The sequence below is a fragment of the Nomascus leucogenys genome, chromosome 2 (genome assembly GCF_006542625.1).
Source record: "Nomascus leucogenys isolate Asia chromosome 2, Asia_NLE_v1, whole genome shotgun sequence".
Taxonomy (NCBI): Eukaryota; Metazoa; Chordata; class Mammalia; order Primates; family Hylobatidae; genus Nomascus; species Nomascus leucogenys.
The window spans coordinates 18767901-18793886 of NC_044382.1; the positions used below are offsets into that span (position 1 = coordinate 18767901).

Below are 25986 nucleotides of genomic sequence, written 5' to 3' on the forward strand. Positions count from 1 at the left end.
TCCCTCACGTGGCCAGACTCTAGGCTGGAGAGACTTAAATTGTGCTCATTCATTTCTTTCCTGGATTTACAGCAAGCATTCAATGTCATCAAGCTTAAAGAGCCTTTGCTTTCTGGAAAGAAGCAAAGTCATAGCCAGGTCCCCCATTTCATTTATGAATAGCTTTAGCATTAATTTGAAAGCCAGTGTATTGAAAAAAAGAATGTAAAAGGGAAACCATTAAAAGAAATGATGCTTATTGCAACAACCAAGTATTGAGGCCAATACTTCAATCTATTTCGTGCAGATCAAATGAAAAAAAGTGCTATAGAGGCTGCATAGGTTGAGTGAAATAAGCATGGGATTTCATGGCAGACAGAGCTAGTTGCAAGCTCAGCTCTGCCACTTATAAGCCCTGAGAACTTGGGTCAGTTATTTTACCTTTCTGAGCCATGGTTTTTTCTTTTTTTTTTTTTTTAAGATGGAGTTTCGCTCTGTTGCCCAGGCTACAGTGTGGTGGTGCGATCTTGGGTTATTGCAACCTCTGCCTCTCGGATTCAAGCAATTCTCCCTGCCTCAGCCTCTGGACTAGCTGGGATTACAGGCATCCACACCACACCTGGCTAATTTTTCTATTATTTAGTAGAGATAGGGTTTCGCCATGTTGGCCAGGCTGGTCTTGAACTCCTGACCTCAGGTGATCTGTCCACCTCGGCCTCCCAAAGTGCTGGGATTACAGATGTGAGCCACTGCACCCAGCTAACCATGGTTTTCTTATTTGTACAATGGAGAGAATTATGCCATCCTCAAAGGGTTGTGAAGATTAAATAAGATAACATACTGAAACACCTAGCTCGGTGCTAGGGACGTCATAAGTGCTCAGTAAATATAAGTTCTTCACCAGGGTCTTGTTTTCTGAACAAAGCCCTGAAATCATGTCTTTGTTCTATGCTACAAACTCATGTCTCATAATCCTACACTCTGTGCCATTGGATTTCCAGATGATTCCAGACAAGGTAACCTGCAGGTTTTCCAGAATCTATGCCATGTTTATGTGTGAGCTCTGATTCTTAAGAGAGGGCACAATAGAATCTAAGCATGTTCAATATTATACTATAATTTAAATTGTTTTCATAATATACATCACAGAATACAAAATTCAAATAATCGTGGCTGGTGGTATCAGAAATCTCTGATTGCAGAAGGCATGCAACTTTTGGTCTAGAAAAAGAGGTCATGAGATAAGCAAGACTGACAATATGGATTTACAGAATGTCATTCTGGCAAAACACGTGACAGACACACACTTGGAATGCCAGAGATGGACTGGAAGGAGAAATGGGGAGGCTTTGCGGGTACTGATAATCTTTTCTTTCTTATTTTGGGTGCTGCTTACTGGGATGTGTTCATTTTGTGAATACTGACACGGCCATCCCTTCTGATTGGTGCTCTTTTCTGTATGCATGTCATACTTCAATAAAAAGTTTATTTAAAGAGAAATAAGTGTCATAGAGTTTGTATGCATTCAGCATGAGGTGGGATAAATCCTGGAGAAGTCTCATGTCAATTTACTAGGGAATTCTCTGTAAATCCTGGATCAGGCTTTTTCCTGGATGGTTTAGATTTTTATAGATAAGAACAGAATGCAATCCAAAGTTACCATCATCTCTTCTGGACCACGGCCTCAGCCTCACAACTGACCTCTCTGTCTCTACCCTTAAGCCTCTACAATCCATTCTCCACTTACCCGATGAAGTCTTTAAAAACAGAAATCGGATTACATTATTTCCCTTTCCAAAACCCTCCCGTGATTTTCAATAGCATTTAGAGAAAATGCTAACCTTTCTATCATGACCTACAAGGCCTCACACGATATCCATGCTTCCTTCCTGTCTGACATCATCTGCCACCTCTCTCCTCCTCCCTCTGTGCAGTCCAGCACTCTGGCTGCCATTTTCCATGTCACTCATGTCAAATGCTTTCCTATCTCAGGGTCTTTGCATTTACTGTCCTTGCTGCCAGGAATGCTTTCCCCTAGATTCCTGTAGGGCTGGCTCCTTCTAGTCACTCAAGTTTCAGCCCATGATCTCAACGAGCAGCTTTCTCTCTTTTTTCTTTTCTTATTTTTATTTATTTATTTATTTTTTAGACAGAATCTCACTCTGTTGCCCAGGCTGGAGTGCAATGGCGCAATCTGGGCTCACTGCAACCTCCACCTCCCGGGTTGAAGCAATTGTCCCAACTCAGCCTTCGTGCCACCATGCCTGGCTAAGTTTTGTATTTTTGGTAGAGACAGGGTTTCACCACGTTGGCCAGACTGCTCTCAAATTCCTGACCTCAAGTGATCGTCTTGGCTTCCCAAAGTGCAGGGATTGTAGGCGTGAGCCACCGCACCCGGCCCTCTTTTTTCTTAAAATTAATTATTTTCTTTTTCAATCAGCTTCCTCAGGTTCAGCTCATACTTTTTCTTGATCATCACCACCTTGCTCCTCTCTAGCACACCACTCCATCTTATTTCCTCTATAGTACCTGCAATTATCTGATATCACATGCTGATTTATATGTACGATTTGTCCATGCCCACCCCTCAGGACTAAAGCTTCACGGAGGCAGTGGCTTTGCCTCTTTTTTTCACTCTTGTATCTGCAGTGCTTTGAAGAGTACTCGAGACAGAGAAGGTACTTAATAGATATCTGGCTGTGTGATCTTTACAAGCCTCTCACTGTCTGAATTTCAATTTCCATATCTGTAAATGTAGGCTAATAACAAGCTTCTCCCCCCACCCCCCATCTCCCCCAGGGTTGTGGTAAGGATTGAAGGAGGTAACATATATGAGGCACTTAGCACAGTGCCTGGCACATGGTAAATGGTGGCTGTGTTCCCTGAGTGCTAATTGTAAGGCATTGTTAGTTTCTCTCATTCATTCGTCATGAGCAAGCAATCATCTTTTATTAGGGGCCCTTTGACAAAATGGTAACACAGCCTGTCAAGAGACCAGGTTTCACAGCATCATTCTGATGTTTCTTTGGCTAAGTGTTAGCCTTTCTCTGTGTGATGTACAATAATTAACTGATTAACAGAGACCTTGTGCTACTTCAGATCATTCTTTAAAAGGCACTGCGGATGGAATTTGTATCTAGAATAATGAGTAGCCTGCAGGACACTGCACCATGGTCAGACAGGTAATAAACGAAAGCACAGGAGCACGATACTCTGGCCGGGAGCCAGTGGCCAGCGAGAAAGCTGATAGCCACGGCTCTCCACTGTGACAAATGGGGCCATTTGTTCTTGGGGCATCCTGAGTAAATTGGTATCTTTAGAAGAGTTTTGTTAAAAAACAAAAAAAACTCTGCATGAAAGGTTCAGAAGGAAACAGGGCCTGCCACTTTAAGAATCTGAGTTCGTAAAGGTGAAAGTGGTCGCTCTAAGATGTGATATAAATAAATGAGCAAATCTTGGGTAAGGTACCTCATTGAATGGTAAAGAGGTATTGGTTTTAAAGGAAGAGAGAACCAAGAAGAATAAAACTGGGGAGTGAGAATGTGTGTGTGTGTGTTTGTGTGTGTGTGTGTGTGTGAGAGAGAGAGACAGAGAGAGAGAGAATGAGAGCCGATTGTAGTAGTCAGTCAGTCACCCAGGTAACAATATACTGATTGGAAGGAAATCATCACAAAAGTTTAGTTACAAAATGAGAAAATGTTTCATTGTGTTCCTTTAAAATTTTATCTTTTCTTCCTATGATCTGAGGAAGAAAAGATTGGGAAAAAATCAAATGAAAAGCAAATCTCTATCTCTCCCCAACCCCTGAAATCCCCTAAGTAGGTCACACACAGTATCCTCAATCGTCTCAGCGGAGGCTCAGCCTACAGAAAGCATAAAAGAATTTCGAGGCGTTACCTAGATAGATCTGGTTAGGGAGAGAGGCTGATGGGTTACACAGGGTGGAAGTCATCAGACTAAAGATCTTTAATCAGGTTGGAGCTGTGGAGTTAGGGACATTCATGTCTGGCATTCTTTCATCAGGGTCTTAAACTAGAGGAACTGGCCCCGTAGGTTTACTTTCGGCCCTAGAGAGTTCAGAGCTAAGCAAAGTTTAAGAGGTAAGTTTGTTTCTCTGGGAGAATATGAGAGCTCAATTTACAAACAGAAAAAGTACCTCATTATAGTTAGGTAGTTTATATCATCGAAACTTGTTCTGTATTATATTTCCCTTTATCCTCCACTGAGATGATCTAATTTATTTATTTTTATTTTATTTTTTTCTGAGACAGAGTCTTGCTCTGTCACCCAGGCTGGAGTGCAGTGGCGCAATCTCGCCTCACTGCAACCTCCGCCTCTTGAGTTCAAGTGATTCTCCTGCCTCAGCCTCCCGAGTAGCTGAGATTACAAGTGCACGCCACCACGCCAGGCTAATTTTTGTATTTTTAGTAGAGATAGGGTTTCACCATGTTGGCCAGGCTGGTCTCGAACTCCTGACCTCAGGTGATCCACCCAACTTGGCCTCCCAAAGATGATCTAATTTATGTTTTTATTTTAATAAAGAAAGCATTACAAATTATTAATTATGTATGTAATAAATGAATACTTTTTCTTTTAAAAGTTAAGAACAATTTTTTTTGACTACCATCCCTAATTTCATATCCCTACTTTATGGGGAACTGTTTTCATCTTTTTGGGGTATTACCTTCCAGTTTTTTTCTATGTATTTCCATACACATACTATTAGAAAATAGAATACTTGGGATTTAAAAAATGCAACATTTCATACTATATGCAATGCTCTGAAACTTGTTTCTTCCCCCAACAATTTGTCTTTTTTGTGTGTTTGTAGAGACGAGGGTCTCACTGTGTTGCCCAGGCTGGTCTGGAACTCCTGGGCTCAAGTGGTCCTCCGCCTTAGCCTCCCAGAGTGGTGGGATTACAGGTGTGGCCAGCCAACAATTTATCTTAAAGATCTTTCTTAGTTAGTTTCCAGATCTAATTCATGCCTTCTAACTGCTGTATCACAGTCCACTGTATGAATGTGTGAGAGTTTATTTCCTTACCTGCTTATGGATAGACATTTAGGTTGTTTCCCAATTAGAACAGTATTTTTTTTTACAAAAAGTCATATTGAGCTATATAATTCCCATACCATAAATTTACCCTTTTTAAGTACAATTTAGCGGTTTTTAGTAATTCACAAAGTTGTACAACAACCCCACTATCTAATTACAGAACATTTTCATCAACCCCTAAAGAAACCCAGTATCCAGCCGGCCGCGGTGGCTCACACCTGTAATCCCAGCACTTTGGGAGGCCAAGGCCGGCAGATCACGAGGTCAGGAGATCGAGACCATCCTGGTTAACAAGGTGAAACCCCCGTGTCTACTAAAAATACAAAAAATTAGCCGGGCGCAGTGGCGGGCGCCTGTAGTCCCAACTACTCGGGAGGCTGAGGCAGGAGAATGGCGTGAACCCGGGAGGCGGAGCTTGCAGTGAGCCGAGATCGCGTCACTGCACTCCAGCCTGGGCGACAGAGTGAGACTCCGTCTCAAAAAAAAAAAAAAAAAAAAAAAAAGAGAAACCCAGTACCCATTAGCAGTCATCTAATTTCCCCTTCTCCTCAGTCTCTGCGAACACTCATCTGCTTTCTCTCTCTGTGCATTTGCCTATTTTGGACATTTTGTTTTAACATAATTATATGACAAAATGTGACCTTTTGTGTTTGGCTTCTTTCCCTTAGCGTATCGGTTTCAACGTTCATCTGTGTTGTAGCATGTGTCCATACTTTGTTCTCTTTTCTTTGGCCAAATAACATTCCATTGTATGGATACACCACATTTTGCGTATCTGTTCTTTGGCAGATGGACATTTATTTCCTCCTTTTGGCCATTATGAATAATGCTGCTGTGAACATCTGTGTGCAAGTTTTTGTGTGAGGACATGTTTCCAATTCTCTCCTTTATATACTAGGATCAGGACTGCTGGGTCATCAGGCAACCCTTTGTTTAACTTTTGAGGAACTTCCAAACTGTTTTTCAAAGTGGGTGTGCCCTTCTACATTGCCATAAATGTGAGTTTTTAGAACAAGAACAAGGAAGAACATGTTCATGCGCCAAATGGATGTGTTTATTCTTGAGACATCTCAGCCATATTTGGAGCAAGCTGAAAAACAACTCAGCACTGTCCAGCAGAACTTTCTGTGATGATGAAAACGTTCTAAATCTGTGCTGTCCAATATGGCAGTCACTAGCCATGTGTAGCTGTTTAACACTTGCAAGGTGACTCCTGTGGCCGAGGAACTGCATTTTTAATTTTAATTAATTTAAATATGATTAAACTCATGTGTCCGGTGGCTACTGTATCGGATAGCACTGTACTTATTCTCTCCTGTATGTAAAGACTGACAGTACCCAAAAGGTCCCCATAAAGATATCAGACAAGTGATCCACCTTCTAGTATGCACCTTGCAACTCCAAGTTAGCTCTTGTCACAGACACCACAGAGAAGAAATTCAGAGACTGTGATGCATTAAATCAGAATCGTACCATATTGAAATTCAGGTAACTCCCAACTTTTGCAGTTATGCTTGGAAAGCTGGCATTTCATGTATCTCCTTTTAGCTCATCAGTTTAAAGAACTGTCTTTACATTGTTTTGTTTCTTTGTGCAAGAGCAATTCATGCTCATGAAAGCATGAAAAGAAAATAAAAACTACCACAGATAATTGCTGCTAAAATCTTGGGGGTGTGTGTGTGTATGTGTGTGTGTATATGCATGTGTGTGTGTATATGCATGTGTGTGTATGCATGTGTGTGTGTATATATACTATTAAAGAAAACATTATTTAATGATCTTTCTTAAAGCACAGTAAAGAAGACTTTATTCAGAACCATTGAGATAGGTATAGGAACTACTGCAATGGGCTTTGCAGTGGGGGAGACAAAACTGGGCTCAACTGTGAATACAGAATAAGCAAGTGGGAATTTATGGCCAAGGAGCAGGGGTGGGGGCAGTGGATGGAAAATCACTAAGAGAAAACATCAGGAGTAAGGGTGATTCTGGCTAAACTGAACTAACAGGGTTCTTGCTGAAGACAGGCCAGGGTAATCACATGTCACTTGGGGGGATACTGGAGGATAAGAGGCCTGATCAGATATTGAGAGTGATTAGATATTGAGGTTGATTAGATATCGATGTGGGTGGTTCTTTCTGAACTGACTCACCATGGTTCTTCCTAAAACTGGGTTTTACAAAGAAGTGCACAGATAAGTCTAGAAGAAGATTCAGGAGCTGGACTAAAGTTTGGTCAAGCAAAGTCTTTGTCAGTACACACAGAATTCAACTATATTTCAGCTTTGGTAGAAGAGCAGAAGCGACATTGGAATCAGTCTTGTTCCTTCCTCAAAGTTCCTCTTCACAGCTCTGATCGGATTTCATTCACTTACTGAGTTGTCCCTGTGCCAGGCCCATGCTAGGTGAGACCCAGTTTCCTGGGAGAGAGGGACATCAAAAAGCCCAGTGTGACAAGGCTCTGTTGGGCATGGAGTGAGGACAGAGAAAGCACAGGAGAGACAGTAGCCACTGCCTGGGGAATCATGGAAGACAGCAAAGGAGATGTTACATTTGAGCTGGGGGAATTCACAGTGCACAGGAGAGAAGGAAGGGTGTTACAGGCAGAGGGAATTGCCCTGGCAAAGGCTTGGTGCATGATAGAGCCTGGTGTGTTCAGGGAAGGGAGACTACTCTTGTGTGGCTGGAGGAGCAATAGCAGGGGCCACGTGTGATTGCCTGCCTTACTGTCTTTTAATTCTCTTATCACCCCAATGAGGTAAGTAAAATGTCATCTGTCTTACAGGCAGAAAAAATGGGAGCTGAGAGAAGTTAAGTAACTTGCCTAAGGTTGCACAGCTAGTGAGGGACAGGGCTGAGATTCTGATCTGTTTGAGCACAAAGCCCTATCTTGGGAGATGGGGTAGGTTAGATTCCAATTGCGAAGAGTCTTTTCTGTCACACTCAGAAGTTCAGAAGTCACCCTGGGGTAATTCAGCAGGGTACCAGCTTGAGCGGATCTGTGCTCTAGGAAGATCTTTGCGGCAGCAAAGCAAAGACAGTTTGTAAGCAGGTCAGTAATTTACCTTGGGCTGAACTATCCTCAGTGCATTGTGCCCGCGCACACACACACACACACACACGCATTCTCTCTCTTTCTCTCCTTCAAAGAAAGGAGCCTCTGAGAATCCAGCACTCTTTGTTTCCCTCTTCTTTCTCAAATGAAAACCAGCAGCTCTGAGTTCTATGTTTATTCCAGATCACAGTGGAAGAAGACTAGAGGGGCTGGGGACACTGCCCCTTGCTGAGGGACCTTGGACTAATCGCTTCTCACATGGCTTCAGTTTTCTTATCTGTAAAATGAAATTCTTGGCGTTTCCACCTTTACATGCCCTTGCCATCTTTAAAATTGTCTGGTTCCTAAGAGTGGTGGGACCTATTAAGGGATTTCACTCTGGCCGCATACTATGATTTTTGGAGAGCTAAGATAGTTTCGGACTGGCTGCCCCAAATTTAGATAGAGTCTGTTAAGCATTTCCTGCATAAGGCCAGAGACTGGATTTTCCAGGCATCGCTGAGGACTTAAGAGTCTTCTTTGGTTTTCTGGCTAGGCCAATGGCCGCAAATAACCTAATTAGGACCTCACAAGCAACTTGCCCAGTGAAAGCTAATTTAATTAGGGTCTTATTAGTTGTTATAACTACTTTTTAATGAAGCTTTATTACATTCAACTACGCAAATCCTAAGCAATTGTATTAAATCCTGGCAAATGACCCATTAGTCTTTGATTTCACTTCTTTTTTTGCATTGTTCACATCTATCCCGAGATTCAGATGCCTGTAGTTCATTTTTCCTCTTTGAAGCCAGGTGCAGCCTTGAAGGCATATTTTCTGTTCTAGTCTCATTACCCATTCTCTGGGATTCCCCATCCACTTAACGCTAATGATATGATATTGGAGTGATATGTGGGGTGGAGAAAGGCTGGGAAATCTCTCCCCAGTGGTCTTCCATATTCCCTAAATTTTCCATCATTAATCACTCCATGGTTGGAAGACTTTGAGGATAAGGACCCCTGGTTGAAATGCAGATGTCATTTTGGAGGCAAATGCAGAAAACCATTATTATGAATTAACACCTGAGGATTAGCTCGTCATATTAGCTAATTGGTCAATACAAGATACTTCAACAGAATGGATTCTGGATGGAGTAGTTTTGATAGTTGCTGGTGTGTAGAGGAGGATGAAAGGAAACCAAGAGTTAATTCGTTTCTGCTGTGCAACAGTCACTGGGCTAGATATGTTCACATAGATTATCTCATTTAATTCTTTTAACAACCTTGATATGGATGTATTATTATCACTGATAATAAGAGAAGAAGAGTCAGCTTCAAAATCACACAGCTAGTAAGAGGAAAAGCCTAGGAGAGCACTGAAGTGTGGGAAGCTTTGGCCTCCAGTGGGGCAGTGTCATGACCATGGGGGGTTAACAACTTCAGAGAATTGCCTGAGGCCAGGCGAACCCCAGGACCAGTGACTGAGGGTCACTAAAGATAAACTTGACAGGGCTCACAACTTGGCCTGAGCAGTGCTGATCTCTTTTGTTGTTTCTTTTCATCCTCAATGGGCAGTGTGATGTCACAGTATGATGTCATCATTAAGAGACTAGGATCTGGGCCAGGCATGGTGGCTCACACCTGTAATCCCAGCACTTTGGGAGGCCGACGCAGGAGGATCATGAGGTCAGGAGTTCGAGACTAGCTTGGCCAGCATGGTGAGACTCCGTCTCTACTAAAATACAAAAAATTAGCCGGGCACGTGGTGCGTGCCTGTAGTCCCAGGTACTCGGGAGGCTGAGGCAGGAGAATTGCTTGAACCTGGCAGGCAAAGGTTGCAGTGAGCGGAGATCGCACCATTGCACTCCAGCCTGAGCGACATGGCGAGACTCCTGAGACTCCGTCTCAAAAAAAAAAAACAAAACAAAACAAAACAAAAAAAACAACAAAAAAGAGGCTAGGATCTGGCATGAGGCCGACTGAGATTCACATATCCTGGTTCCAGCCTTTTTGTGCAGGTATGACCCTGGGCAAGTTGTTCAACTCCCTAAGCTGTGGTTTTCTCATCTGGAAAGGAGACAATAGTAACTTCCTCATAATCTGCTGGGAGTTATGGAATATGTGCCAAGCATCTGACACCAGGCAAGTGCCAGCGAGCAGGGATTCCTCCACATCTGAGCTGGTGTTGGAGTGCTTTGTGGCTATAGTGGGAAAACAGGAAATACACACACAGGGAACTTGAGGTCCGTTCTTATTAGGCTGGTGGTTCTTAAACTCAAGTGTGCATCAGTAGTACCCAGAGGGCTTGGGAAAACCTACACTGCTTGGGGTGTACCTCCAGTTTCTGATTCAGTTGTTCTGGGGTGGGATCTAGGATTTGTCATCTATAACAAGTTCTGGGTGATGTCAATGCTGCTGGGCTGAGGACCCCACTTGAAGACCCGCTGGATAAGGCCACTCACAGTGGATGCACTCTGACAACACAGTCAGCAGCTGCAGGACAGAGTGTTCCAAGTCCACCTGAGCCTGGGCTGAGTCAGAGAAGCAGAGCTCTGGCTGTTTTCCTCTTTCCCATTTTCTACCCTGCCTCTGTGGCTTCCTGAGTCCTTGAGAGCTAGTCCTTGTGAACAGGGGCCAAAAATATTCTCTTAATTTTGATGCCTTATTTATGTATTTATTTACAGCTAGGCCAGTTCCTGGGCCTGCTTAGGTTGAAGGGATTTTTTCTGTGGTTTGAATGAACTAATTTTTTGGCTAAAAGCACTGATACAATTTGTTTTTCACTGAGAGCAAAGAGAAGTTAGGCTCCAAGTAACAACTTCCAATTAATCTATCAGTCTGAAAGTTTACATTTTTAATAGGCTTATCATTTTGATTTAACGAATGGTATAGACATCCTCAGACATGCAGAAAAAACAGTGCTTGCTGTCCATCATTCTTTTCATCAAGAAGGTGCAACTCACTGGATACCAGTGAGATAATTTATGTAAAATTGTTTAGCACAATGTCTTTCAAAGAACAAATTATAATAATTTATGTTATTGTGTTTACTGAACAAATGTTCATTGAGCCCTTATAAAGTGACAGAATGCTTGATGTCAGGTTTTCTCCACTTCAACAATGATTGACATCTTGGGCTGGGTAATTCTTTGTTGTGGGAGCTGTCCTTTGCATTGTAGGATGTTTAGCAGCATACCTGACCTCTCCCAGTTAATGCCAGTAGCACCCACAGTGTGACAATAAAAAATGTCTCCTGACATTGCTAAACGTCCCCTGGGGAAATATTGCTGTTGGTTGAGAACTACTGATTTACATGAATAATCTTATTTCACCTTTGCAACACCCAACAAAATTAGCTGTTATTTGTTTATTTTAGAGATGGGGGAAAAGAGGATCAGAGAGTTGAGCAATTTGGTGAAGGCCACACAGGTAGTAAAGAAGCAGGAGTGGAGTTTGAACCCAGGACTGACAATCCAGAGCCTCAGTCTCAACCACTATTCTTGCTTCTTAAGAGTACACATTTAAGAATGTATAGAAGAGACTAGGCGCAGTTGCTCACGCCTGTAATCCCAGCACTTTGGGAGGCTGAGGCGAGCAGATCACTTGAGATCAGGAGTTGGAGACCAGCCTGGCCAACATGGCGAAACCCTGTCTCTACTAAAAATACAAAAATTAGCTAGGTGTGGTGGTGCATGCCTGTAATCACAGCTACTAGGGAGGCTGAGGCCTGAGAATCGCTTGAACCCAGGAGGTGAAGATTGCAGTAAGCCGAGACTGCGCCATGGTTCTCCAGCCTGGGTGACAGAGCGAGACCCTATCTCAAAAGAAAAAAATATTGTATAGAAGAAAGTCCACTCAATCACAGACAGTGTGGTAATTGCCTTTGGGAAGGAGAGAGGTGAATGAGATGAGGGGTGGGGAGCCTTTTAGATATATTTGTAACATTTTTATTTCTTAAAAGAAGATGTATAGCAAATTCAGCAACATGTTAAATTTGGATGGAGGACTCATGGGTGTCCCAAATTACTTTTGTACTTTTTGGAATGACTGAAATATCACAAATCTAAATATTGAAACAATTTTAAAAAGAGAGAAACATGACCATAAATGTTAGGTAAAGTCATCTGATATTTTTGACCACGTGAACATCATAACTGGCACTCTAAAAAAACTTTAGCTTTTTACTCTTTTGCCCTTTTTTAACAGAGGGTTTTCCCAACTATTCAGTTAGAAAGAACCTGTCTCATTTTTGTTTCCTCAAAACACATAGCCCATTCATAGAATTTGTCATGATCATAATATTAACAGGTACTTAAATATCTCCTCTGAAGTGGATGCCAGATTAGAGGCTTCATATATATTAATAGCTGACGTTTATGAAATATGTACTAGTGTTTTGCACCCAGCTAAGTCCCTTTCATCCTTTTCTTGTTTATTCCTCACTACAATTCTTTGAGGTTGATGATTTTGATCTTGTTTTACAGATGAGTTAACTGAGGCTTAGCCAGCTGAGCACCAGAGCCAGACAGATATGTCAGATTTCAACGTCCCTGTTTTTTTTTTTTTTTTTTTTTTTTTGAGATGGAGTCTGGCTCTTTCTCCCAGACTGGAGTGCAGTGGTGCAATCTCAGCTTACTGCAACCTCCACCTCCTGGGTTCAGGCGATGGATTCTCCTGCCTCAGCCTCCTTAGTGGCTGGGATTACAGGTGCCTGCCACCACACCCGGCTAATTTTTGTATTTTTAGTACAGACAGGGTTTCACCATGTTGGCCAGGCTGGTCTCAAACTCCTGACCTCAAGTGATCCGCCCACCTCAGACTCCCAAAATGCTTGCTGGGAGTATAGGAGTGAGCCACCATCTGGCCTTCAAGTCCCTATTCCTTCTAGTACAGCAACTCAAGCAGGAGTCATGAAGAGCTAACAAGGGTGTCTCAGAGAAGAGAAGGTTTTAGCCCTCTTCCTCAAGATGAGGGGGTGGGAAGGCGGTGACAGAGGCAGGTGACAGGAAGTGCTTTCCTTGTCAGATTCTGGGAATCACTTGGTGAGCCCAGGCCTCTGGCTTAGTGGCATTCCCAACCCTGTGGTAAGTGGGTCAAAGTTCACCTAGCCCCTGCCTTGTCCTAGTTGCTGGTTCCAACACCTCTAGATTTAGTACAGTTTAAAGATAACCCAGCTTCTCCCTCTAGATCAGTAGTTCAAGGGTAGGATTAAATTATGCCTCTGACTGACCAGGGCCCATTGGCTCCCTCTCAAAGGGCTCATTCCCTGGCAGAATCTGCTCAAGCAGCCAGCTCCTTGCTTCTTGAGTGGTGCTCAATTGAATTTTCAATTTGTAAGTCTGGCATCTTCCAGGGCCAATCCGAATTTTGCAATTAAAATGTGGTGCATTTGCCATGCCCTGATCTAAATATAGGCTGTCTACTGCATTCCCTTGAACCACACAGGCGCTCATGGTGGGGTAGGGGTGAGCTTGGATGCCTAGAGGAATCCTTCCTTATTAACTCATCCTTTGAGTGCCTCCAACTGGATTGTTTTCCTGGGGATGGCAACAGTGTTTTCTTTTATTTTGTTATGGTTTTAAATTGGGACATCAGTCCTGGAGCCTCGAACCACTGATGCAGACCGTGGTGGGCCTGGCAGCCCACCATGTGTGAAAGATCAAATTTGTTTATACGTTGTGGCTGACTGCTTTTTTTTCTTAGCTCCTGGACAAAATACACACGTTCTGAGGCTGTTGTCTCCTCTGGCTCCTCTGATGGATGGGTGTTGCATCCCAAGAGGGCAGCTAGCTAGCCCTGAACTCTGGAAAACTGACACCAAATTAGCTGCATGGATTTGAAGCTTTCAAGACATCTTATCACCTCAGGAGGAAGTCACATAGATGCCTGAAACTTCTTGTGCCTCAGGCAGTGAGAAGCTATCAGCATAAAAACTGGCTTCTTCATCAATGTTGAAACATACTTTGTGGATGTGCAAATTGCTACACGCTTCCCAGAGAGTAATTTGACAATATACATCTGAGGCCTTTCCCGGGAGTCTGCCTTTTGATCTAACCATTCAAAGTGGACTTTATCCCAATGAAATCCTAAAGGGCAAGTGCCCTAAAGATATTAAGGAAAAGAATGTGTGTAACAGAATATTTATCACAGCTAAAAACTGAAAACAAATTGCACATCAAGAGGGAATGGATTATTTTAAACATGAAAAGATGCTTAACCTCATTCACAAAAATTCCACCTGTTAAGTTGGCAAAGATCCAAAAGTTTGATAACAGCTCTTAGTGAATGTGTGGGCACCCTCAAATGTCAGTTATTGAAATGTAAATTGATATAATCTCTACATAAGACAATCTGGTAATATTTATAAACATGAAAACATTTACTCAGAATGGTCCACTGACAAAATTTTACAGATATATTTGCTCATGTGGAAATTGGTGATGTATAAAAATATTGTTTTGTAGTAACAGAAATTTAAAATAACCTACAATGTCTTTCCATGGAGATCTATCTGAATAAAAAGAAATACTATAGAGCTACTAAGAATGAAGCTGCTCTATTTGGAAATGGAATTTCCATTGAAATTGAAAGATCTTCAAGATACATTGGTCAGTGAAAAAAGCAAAATGAGGAATAGTGTTTATTTTCTTTCCATTAAAAATATCATATAAATATATTTATATATGCGTAGAACGTATCTAGAAGGATATAGAAGAAACTGATAATAGTAGTTGCCTCCATGGAGGGGAATTGGATGACTGGGGCCAAGGAAGTGAGAGAGACAGACTTTTCACTCCACATTTGTACCTTGTAAAGTGATACCTTGTGTGTGTCTTATCTATTGGTGTAAATGGCTTGTTTACATAACTGGATTGGTTAAGTATATTATGATACCTTCTATTATGGAATTCAGTGCAGCATTAAAAAGATGGGAAGGGCTGAGCAGGGTGGCTCATGCTTGTAATCCCAGCACTTTGGGAGGCTGAGGCAGGATGATCGCTTGAAGCCAGGAGTTTGAGACCAGCCTGGGCAACATGAGGAGACCCCATCTCGACAGAAAAATTTACAAATTAGCTGGGTGTGGTGATGCACACCTGTGGTCCCTGCTACTTGGGAGGAGGAAGTAAGGGGGGGGATCGCTTGGGTCCAAGAGTTCAAGACTGCAATGAGCTATGATTGTGCCACTGCACTCTAGCCTGGGTGACAGAGTGATACTCCGTCTTTAAAAACAAAAAAGAAAAGAAGAAAAGGAAAAACAAAAAAAATGAAAAGACTCAGATTCATCGATATGATAAGAAGTCAGTCAGGATGACTTGTTGATCAGTGAAAAAAGCACTGGGTGATCCAACTTGTGTTAATACACACAACAACACATACAGAAAGTTCTGCAAAGTTGCATAGGCAAATACTAAACATGGTTATATCGATGGTGCTATGGTCTGAATGTTTGTGTCTCCCAAAATTAATATGTTGAAACTTAATCCCCAGTGCAGTGGTGTTGGTAAGTGGGTCATGTGGAAGGCGAGTAGGTCACCAGGACAGAACTCTGATGAATGGGATCAGTGTACTTATAAAAGAGGCATTCAAGAGCCTGTTTGACCCTTCTGCCATGTGAGGACACATAGAAGTCACCATCTATGGGCAGGTCCTCACCAGACACTGAATGTGCCTGCTCCTTGATCTTGGACTTTCCAGCCTCCAGAACTGTGAGCAATAAATTCTGTCATTTATTATAAATTACCTAGTCTAAGGTATTTTGTTACAGCAGCCTGAATGGACTAAGGCAGGTGATAGGATTATGGATGATTTTTTCCTTTCTTTTTTATATTTTGCTGTTACGTATAAATTAGCTTTTGCTACCAAGAAAGAGAAAATTCTTCTCATTTTGAAAAGAATAAAAAATCAACAACTTGACAGCATGATTTTGAACTGGGGGAATGAGCAGGGCTGTAACCAGCAGAGGAAAGGGCTGAAGTCATTTCTTCATTTTTTTTTTTTGAGATGGGGTCTTACTCTGTTGCCCAGGCTTGAGTGCAGTGGTGTGGTTATGGCTCATTGTACCCTTGACCTCCTAGGCTCAAGGGATCCTCCCCACTCAGCCTCCCTAGTAGCTGGGACTACAGGCCCGTGCTACCACATGAGGCTAATTTTTATTTTTTATTTGTAGAGATGGGGGTCTCCCTGTGTTGCCCAGATTGGTCTCGAACTCCTGGGCTCAAGTGATCCTCCTGCTTCAGCCTCTCAAAGTGCTGGGATTACAGGCATGAGTCACTGCTCCCAGCACGGGCCAAAGCAATTTCTAAGTGTTCCGGGGCTGGTAATCACAGAGGGGGAGATATATTAAATATATATATATATATATAATATATGTATTATATATTTTATATATATGTTAAATTAGATTGAAAATGACTAAGAACAATCTTCTTTTTTGGCCATTGATAGTTTTTCTTCTAAAATTATAAAAATGTTTAACAGTCCCCACTATAATTCTATTGAAACCCAATTTGTATTCTATCACATTTTCTTAATTTGATGTTCTTAATCACAAATAGAGTATTTGCTTATTGCAACATGTGAAATAATACAGAGGTTATAAAAAAGCTAATAATCTACTCCTCCTCACTCCATCCTATCCCTTGAGGTAACTAAACTAATAAATAGCTTTTAAAAGTTGGGTTAGACATTACTCTATAACTTGCCTTTTTTACTTAGATATCATGAGCCATCCTCCTAATAGATTAGTAGATGTAGATCTAACCTATTTGTTTTGTTTGTTTGTTTGTTTTTGAGATGGAGCTTCACTCTCACCCAGGCTGGAGTGCAGTGGTGTGATCTCAGCTTACTGCAACCTCCGCCTTCTGCGTACAAATGATTCTCTGGCTAATTTTTATATTTTTAGTAGAGAAGGGGTTTCGCCATGTTGGCCAGGCTTGTCTCGAACTCCTGACCTCAGGTGATCTGCCTGCCTCAGCCTCCCAAAGTACTGGTATTACAGGCATGAGCCACTGCGCCCGGCCTAACCTATTTAACACCACTTTACATTTTACTACAGTTTAAATTTCTTATTACACATAATCAGGTTAAACCTAAAATACCAAATCTTCCTTGCCCCAGCAACTACATTTTTCGGAATTTATCCTGAATATGTGGGCACAGACATATATACAAGAGTATTCATTCAACATTGTTTGTACTAAAAGACCAAAAATAACCTAAATGTCAATCAACTAGGAAATTGGTAAGTAAAATAGGATACTTCATAAAATGGATTATTATGCAGCCATGAAAACCAGCGGTAACTCTATGCATTCTGACACAGAACTATGTCTAAGATATGCTATGCTGTTGAGTGAAAAATGAAACTTTCACTGAAGTGTTTCTAAAATGACACCATGAATCAAAATAAACAGAGTGAAAACACACACATTCTGCAGGCAAAAACACTCAAACATACATATACACATGTGGATATGTATGCTTACAAATAAATAGACTATTTTGGAAAGCATACACAATCTGGTAACAATGTTTACTTCAGGGGAAAAAATACTGGGAGTGCTGGGTGTGAATGTGGGGTAGGTAAGAGCAGAAGAATTTTTTCATTTTTTTTTCTGATTCAAATAAGAATCTATGCATCGTTAAAAATAAACTAGTTGATTTTTAAAAATTGCTACAAGTAATCATGCAAAATAGTTACAAGGCGTGATGGCACGGTCCAAGTTCCCTGTGGTCCTAAGTCTAAAAACAGGCATTCTTTACAAAACATTGTAAAGAAAAAAAGTATAGAAAATCTCATATCCTGAAGTACATCTTTGTAATGTCCCAAGGCAGGGTTTTTATTCTGGAGTTAGAGGGTCCATAAACTTGGGTGAGAAAAAAACCCTCTTTAAAAAAAAAAAAAAATATATATATATATATATACCAAAAACCCCCAAACTAAACTTTGGCTGAAAGTTTGCATTTCCTTTGATAGGAAAGTGGGCAAGCAGCCACACTAGAGTCAGCAGGATTTGTCACCAATAGAAATCAGATCTGTGATATAACATTACATTTGTTGCAGATATCATGAAATATTTCCACTTGTCAGTACTTCAAAATTATAGTAGTTATTTATTTGACTTGCTGCTAGATCTTGTTTATTTAATATGTTAAAGGACATTTTTTTACTCTATAATACATGTTTTTTCAACATTATAACTGTATTTCAATATAATTGGCTTTCTTTGAAATCCTGTGTCTTTTATTTGATGTGTCGACTGTGAGAAGGGGCTTCATCAGATTGCCAAAGTGGTCCGTGAAACAATGAAGCCAAGAAACCTTGGTGTTAAGGTAAATGCTAAAGGGTTGGGGACAAGGAATCACAAACAGGCGCTGTGGGGAGTGTCCCTAGAAGCTGGGAGAAGGGACCCTACTGCTTCCTCTTGATGCCGGGGGCTGATTAATGGCCTGAATATATGAATCGGAGATGTAATTTTTTGTTGCTGTTCCAGTTGGTGGATCCTCCTCCTCCCCAACCAGCTGCCTCCCTGGATCTCCGCCCGGCCCAGTGCTGGTGGTGTGAGCCCTGGGGCTGACGCCTGCGAATGACAGTGAGCCCGGCTTGCCCTTGGTCCCATTTTAACCTCCTTTTGGGGCACGGCCAGGGTGCTAAGCTCAGCCTCTAAGCAATGCACGTTAGCCTGGCCAGAAACTCTGTCTTGAAGAATTAAAAAAAATTCTTGTGCAAAACCAAGCCCCAAATTCATCCCAACAGGAGAGAGAAAGCTTAGGGGGGAGCAAGACACTGTAGGCAGACACCCTTGGAAAAAGTTAAATGGGGCTCTAGGAGGAATGGGCCACTTACATGTGCTAGAACATTCTGTTTCTGAACATTTTAAACTGAACTGCTCATTGGTGCAACTTTTATAGCACAATTCCTGTGCTCGCACCAGAGAGGGGCACTTGAGTGTTCAAAGGGTGGTCAGATGAGGTGCGGGTGAGTGTGGCCAGGAGTGTGCTGTCAATAGAGTCGTAAGAGCAGAGCCTGCCAATGTGGACAGATTCTACTGTATCCTGAGCTGACTCATGTGCTGTCATGCCAGGAGGCGTGATGATGGGTGGGGTGAAGATGGCCCTCCCCCTGCACTGATTCCAGCCTTACAAGTCCTTAAAACACAGCTCACTTTCCTTTTCCTCCCCCAAATCTTATTTCAGCCCACTCTTCTTTCTGTCTCCTCTGCATTCTGGAGACACCCATCATTCAGATGGCACCTTTTAGCTTGTGCTGAAATTGATCCAGTCCTTCATTTAATCATTTATTCCCTAAGTATTTAGGGCTGGCCAGCCATAGATTCAAATCTCAGCTCAGCCACTCACTCATGTCATCAGGGCAAGTAAAAGAAATGAACACTTTATTTAAAAATTTCAAGCTCACATTTGCAAAACTCCTGCTTCCCACAAAATACACACATGGTAAGTCACATTTTTCCTTCTTAAACGGATGGTGGCTTTGCTTTCTCATCATGGATCTTTCTCTGGACTGTTGAGCCTGTTAGTGCCAGTTTCTCTTTCCCTCCCCATTTCAGGCTGTGGCATGAAACTGGTGTACTATTGGATGTCCACACTATAAACACCCTTATTCCAGGTTTTAAAACAGGGAGGCATTTTTATTGTTCAAATTGAGACACTTTTGAAAATAAGAAAGGGTTATTATAATAATTATAATGATGCTTTGATAATAGGCATAAAAAGAGACCATCTCAGTGAAATGGGATATATGGTCACCCCATTAGAGAACAGTGATCTATTACTCAACAGAAAGACCCAGTGTGTCTTCAGAGCATTCGCAAAGCTGGGGCACCTGTATTTTTGGTAAAATAATCTGATATTAAAGAAATCAAAATTACCTCCATGGAAAGAATCAGAATATCGTTTGGCCTTCCTTACATTTTTTTAGGGCTCTGTGCATACGTGTGTGTGTGTGTGTGTGTGTGTGTGTGTGTGTATGTTTTAATTTATAATTTTATTATTCCCTTTTCAATACCTTAGGCCTTTAGAGGTCCCTATCTGGCTCTGCTATAAAGTCACTGGAAGAGTTTCCTCTTTTCCTGCTTCTGCAGGGATCAACTCTGACCATATCCCTCTCAGAGGTGAGAGGCAGGTGACCAGGGCTAGTAGGGTGAGGGAATGTAAGGGCCAATTGGCAATGGGACAATCTCCCCCAGAGGCAGGTGGAACGGCAGCCTTTTGATAAAGAATGAAGAGGCCATCCATTTTTAAGATCCTACCTTGTGTCCACACGGGTCTTGACCTAGCCAATCTCGCTTCACTGGCTTCATGACCAGGCCCAGATCGGCATTTTGGTTTTAGAACACCAGTCTATGACAGTCTCTTTGTAATGAACTTGTGGTAGTTTTGAGGAATGAGACAAGCCACTTAACCCCTCTAAGCCCATTTCCTGATTTGTTTACTTATTTAATTTAATATTTTTGAGACGGAGTTTTGCTCTGTCTGCCAGGCTGAAGTGCAATGGTGCAATCTTGGCTCACTGTAACCTCCACCTCCCAGGTTCAAGTGATTCTCCTCCCTCAGCCTCCCAAGTAGCTGGGATTACAGGTGCCCGCTACCACGCCTGGCTAATTTTTGTGTTTTTAGTAGAGGCGGGGTTTCACCATGTTGGCCAGCCTGGTCTCGAACTCCTGACCTCAGGCGATCTGCCTGCCTCGGCCTCCCAAAGTGCTGGGATTACAGGTTTGAGCCACCATGGCCGGCCCCATTTCCTTATTTATAAAATGGGCAAAGCATGAATACCTATCTGGTGGGCTGTGGGAGGTTCAAATACTAGAAGAAGTCTGGTATACACTGTATGAATCCTATTGGTCATTGCTATTTTTTATTGAGTTTACTATGTACACATCCCTGGGCATGAAGGACAAGAAGACAATTTGAACTTGGACCCTGCAAAGGTTTGCAGCCTGGCAGTGCTGCAAAAGTTGTGCACATCTGTCTTTATCCCCAGAGAGAAACATGACAAGCACCATAAACCAGGGATAAAGGGAGTGATTACTGATGGGGTAAAGGGTGGGATCCAGGAAGACTTCGCGAGAAAGGTGTCAGCAGAACCGCATGTTTACAGATGAGCAGGAATTGGATATTCAGAGGGTATGAGAAACACACTGGTGGGAGAGGGAACAAATGCACACAAAAAAAATGCAAAGTGTATTTGGGAAGTGGCAAATAATTTTACTTCAATTGAGTGCACTCCTAATTCTTCTGCTAGGCTCTGTACTACTCATTCATTCATTCATTCAGCTTGTGTGAGCACCCGTGTTCGGCAGAGATTTGGTCACTACTCAGAAGACGTCCACAGTAGGTAGAGGAGAAAGAGCAGTCACGAGGTTGCTGGAGAGAGCCCTGAGGAGAGTAGCCTTAGGGCTTCCCTCTTCATGGGACCCTACACGGCCTGAGCTGGGGCCCTGCAATGCCCCCCCCACGGCCACACAAAGTTTTCAGAAGTAAGGTTTATTAATGCAATTGGTAATTCCCCTTATTTAAATATTATTCCCATTTCTCCTTATGTAGGTGGTAATATAGGGGCCATGGACACTTTTGGGAACCGGCTAAGAGTTGAGTTAAGATAGATTTTGTTTGGGTTCTGTTGAATATACGTATGTGGTTTACAGTCTTTTCTTTCTGTATAGCTAGGTCACCACTAGCCACAGTAACCGCAAAGTGAAAAAACAGCTTCTAGAAATACTCTCTTGCCCACGATGCCAACTCACCTGATCTTGTGGCATCAAGAGGCAGGACCAGAGGCAGATTCATGATGGAAGAATGTCCCCATGGTGCTGGCACCACACGTAGGTGGGTGGGTGGTGGTGAATCCGGGTCTGAAATGTATGCAGCCAGAAACTAAACTGTAAAAAAGTCCTCTAAATTTTATGTTTCTCCAAATTTGATAAAAATCTGAAAAATGTATGTGACATTACCAATAGTAAGTTGTGAAGCTGAAAAAAGTCTTCTAAAGCATCAATAATACAAGAGAAATTTTGACTTATCTTCCTAGAGGAACGACCCAATTATTTTTATCTTCTTTATGGTTTCACCAGGATATGGTGCCTCTTGGTTGCTGAATGACGGGCAGCCACATGTTTTTTCTTTCCTCCTTCTAGAATAAACTCTGGCTTCCCCAGTTTCCTTCCTGCACTTTCTTAAATCTGGCTCAGAGCCCCACCTCTAGGAGAGCTCCAATGATGAACCCATCTGACTGCCTGCATTAGAGTCCATGTTCTGTCATTGATCAGCTGGGTAACCTGAGGCAAATTACTCAAACTCTCTGAGCTTCTGTTTCCTCATCTGTAAAATGAGGACAATACCAGTGCCCACTTCACAATCCTGTGGACAGGTATAAATGAGGGAATACAGAGAAAGAACCCCTAGCCAGCATAGAGAGCACAGTAAGCCTGGCACTCTATGAGACCTAATAAATGGTAGCTATTAGTATTACTATTATCAAATATGGTCAGGAAGCACAGTGACTGCAGAAACATTCTGCAGATATGGCAGAAAGCAATTTCCAGTGCTGCCCGGCAGACGTCAGTTTTTTTTACTAGCCACACACACACACACACTCAGGTAAAGGCATTTCCTGCATAACATATCTTAATAGGCGCATCCGTGATGGCACTGCAGCTACACACGCACCTGCTGGCATTTCTGTGAGCCGTTTTGCTCCAGCAGGGGTGGGTGCCTCCACGACTGGCCCCGTCATCCTGTCAGACCTGACAGGGATAGCTCTTCACACATCATTCTTCCCCTCCCTGCCCCTCTGCCCCAGACCTCCGAATCTCACAGCAAAGCTAAGACTAACTCATTCACCCAGCCCTCCTTCCTTCTTTTTTGCCCTCACTTCTTTCCTTCCTCCCTCCCGTTTTCCTCACAAATATTTGTTGTGTCTAGCTGCCATGGTGTCTTCTATGATTCCAAGACTTTAGGAGACTCAGTAAAGTTTGAAAGAAATTTCTGAAAGGGACTGACATAGGGTACTAACTTTTAATTTTACCAAGTAGGATATCAACACACACACACACACACACACACACACATACACACACACACACAGACATACACACACTATTGCCACTAATTACCATTGTTCCATCAAAGAAGTGCTATTTCAGTGTTCCCAAATAGAAAAGACACAGTCTTTAGAAGAAAAAGACAATAATTTATATGAAATATATTTAGTTTTTTTAAAAAAACACAGCATTTTCCTAACTTTTTTTCTGATCCATCATAACCCAGTAAAATCTCTGGGTGCCAGGTCTCAGATAAATGTTGGAGAAGAAGTGTACTAACAACAGGAATAATATAATGAATGTTTATTGAGTGCCAAATGTGGTATTTGATAGACTCTACCATTTACTAACTGTGTGATCTTGGGCAAGGTACTGAACCTCTCTGAACTCTAGTTCCCTCACCTGTAAAGACAGGGATGACAATGCTTGCTCTGCAAAGCTTTCCAGGGGTTTCTAGGCACGGGGAGGACTTGTGCGGTGCTGGCTGCATAAGAGTCGCCTGGGAAACTTGTTAAAATTAAGATTCTTGGCACTACAAGGAGAGAATCTGATGCAAGAGATCTACAGTGGGGTCCAAGGATCTATGCTTTTAAAAACAGCCCCCTCCTCCAGATGTTTCTGATGAGCAGCTAGGTTTGCTGTTGCTCACAGCCCCTGGCTTTTGGGTTGGACATTCTGTCTGCTCGACTTATGTGTCTGGCAGATTGTTCCTAGCATGGTGTGTTCAGAGGAAAATCTTGGGAGGTATCTTGTTTTCTGTGTTAAGTCTCCCCCCTCCCACTCTGTTCCCCTTCTCAACAAATGGTACCTCCATCTACTTAGAAACCCCAGGGTTATTCTGAACACATTTCCTCTCTCGCGGACTCTCTTATGCCATCACCAACCCATCCCCAGGTCCTTGAAGCTGTCTGCTTCTCCACCTCCACTGCCCCAGCCTAGTCTAGGTCATTAGCATCTCTCACTGCCACTGCAAAGCCTCCTACCTGTCTCGTCTGAAGTGTATGCTCCACACAGTGGCTGCAGTCACTTTTAAAAGACATGATTCAGACAGTATCTTTCATCTGCTTCGAACCCTGCCGCAGTGGCCAACGCACTTAAGATAAAAATCTAAAGTCCTTAATGTGGCCTAAAAGCCCCTGCATGACCCGGCCTCTGCCCACGCCTCTGGCCTTGACACGCACCTGCCTCCCTTCTAATTCTCTGGCCTCTGTTAGTTCTCCACTCTCTCTGGCCTCAGGACTTTCAAGTGTGCCCTCCTCCTGCCCACACCTTTCTTCCTCTATCAGCCGCCTTCACTGAATTAGCTTCTCCATACCGTTAAGGGTTCTACTTAAATGTCACTGCCTCAGGGACCTGTGATGTACTAACCCCTGTTTTAGAATTCTAGCAGCATCACACTCCTTTTCTTCAAGTCACTTCTTGCAATTTATGTTCATGTTTGTTTGTGCATGTGTGTTTTTCAATATATCTGTGTTCCCTACTAGAGCCAAATTCTATGAGATATAACTATTTTGCTCACCATTATATCATCAGTATAATGCTTGGACACAGTACCCACTGAATAGATACCCACTGAATAGATATTCGGTGACTGGATGAATGATTAAAGATGTGAACCCACATCACTAGAAGGGCAAGATCCCTCCCACTTTCTCTTTTGGTTGGGGTGACTGACAAAATGCCCAATCCTGAGAGACCCTTGTCATACACAGCACAGGAGAACATTGAGCCCTGAGCTAGAACATGGATGACCCGCCCTGATATGTCATGCGTTGATTATTTTTTCAGAAGTGAGCAGGCAGTGGAAGAAAGGCAGGTTTTGCAACAGAAGCATCGTTACTAGTTCTTGACAGGGTGGTTCTGGGTTTCCTGGAGAACATGTGCTATGAAAACAGGTTGCTACCAGACAGCAAAAGGGCCAGACATTTCCTTGGTGTGGTGGAGCAGGTATGGGTCTGTTCTGACAGATTTGGATTCAACTTTTGGCCCTATCACTTACTTGATGTGTGACCTTGGACAAGAAGTTTTACCTCTCTGAGCTTCAGTATATTCATTCATCCATAAAAAGGGAGCAGTCACTTTTGCCTGTTAGAGTAGCTGTGAGGACTAATGAGATAACGTCTGTAGGAGGCCTAGCAGAATGTCTGGTACATAGTATGTATCCAATAATAAATACAATCTCACCAGGCTGTAAGCCTTCTTCAATCAGGGGCCATGTTTGTTTTTGGCTTGATAACCCAGTGTCTGGTACAGTGCCTTGCATGTAGTAGATGCTTCAGGAAGTCCTTATTCGTGATTTAATAAATGGGTTTTACTTTAGTAGGATTTCCCTCTTCCAGGAAGGATTCCCGTGTGTAAAAACGTCCCCCTTGCCAAGTACTCAAACCAATTGATTTATTTGTGGGCAACTCAAATCCCTGTGTTTTGAAATCTCAGAGCTGGAAGATTAATGTGTGTTTGTGGGGGTGGCTCTGTCTTGAGTCATCTCTGAGACCCTTGTGCTTGTGGAAGGTGGAAATTCGTCAGCCCCCATTTGAATGAAAGGGCTGGAGGATCAAATCAATGGAGAGAGGGATTTCTATTTTGTTCCAATACTATAGAGAGCAAAACTGTTTCTTTGAAATTGACCTTCATTTATTTGGAGGGGAAAGCAGTTAGTTCAATAATGACTTCCTGGTGCCTTCCAGCATTTTAAAAGACAGAAGAAAGATTTGGAGCAAGGCAAGGTTCCAGCGTTTTCTAAACAACTCACTAAGCCCAGCTACTGGTTGGCTGCCGAGCACTTCCTGCTACCGGCCCTGCATCCCCCAATTTCCCCCACTGCTGCAATGCACATCCTCAATAGCTCAGCCACTTCTTGAGA

General features: G+C 42.5%; 1 protein-coding gene and 1 long non-coding RNA gene across 2 annotated transcripts in view; one reads left to right on the plus strand and one right to left on the minus strand.

Moving 5' to 3' along the window:
- ADRA1B (adrenoceptor alpha 1B) overlaps positions 1–25986 on the minus strand; it is a 56148-nt gene that overhangs the window by 25217 nt on the left and 4945 nt on the right. The window lies entirely within an intron of this gene.
- LOC105739312 lies at positions 9706–10831 on the plus strand. The gene is made up of 2 exons (XR_001115216.1): positions 9706–10082; positions 10439–10831. It is a non-coding gene; the product is annotated as an uncharacterized LOC105739312 (long non-coding RNA).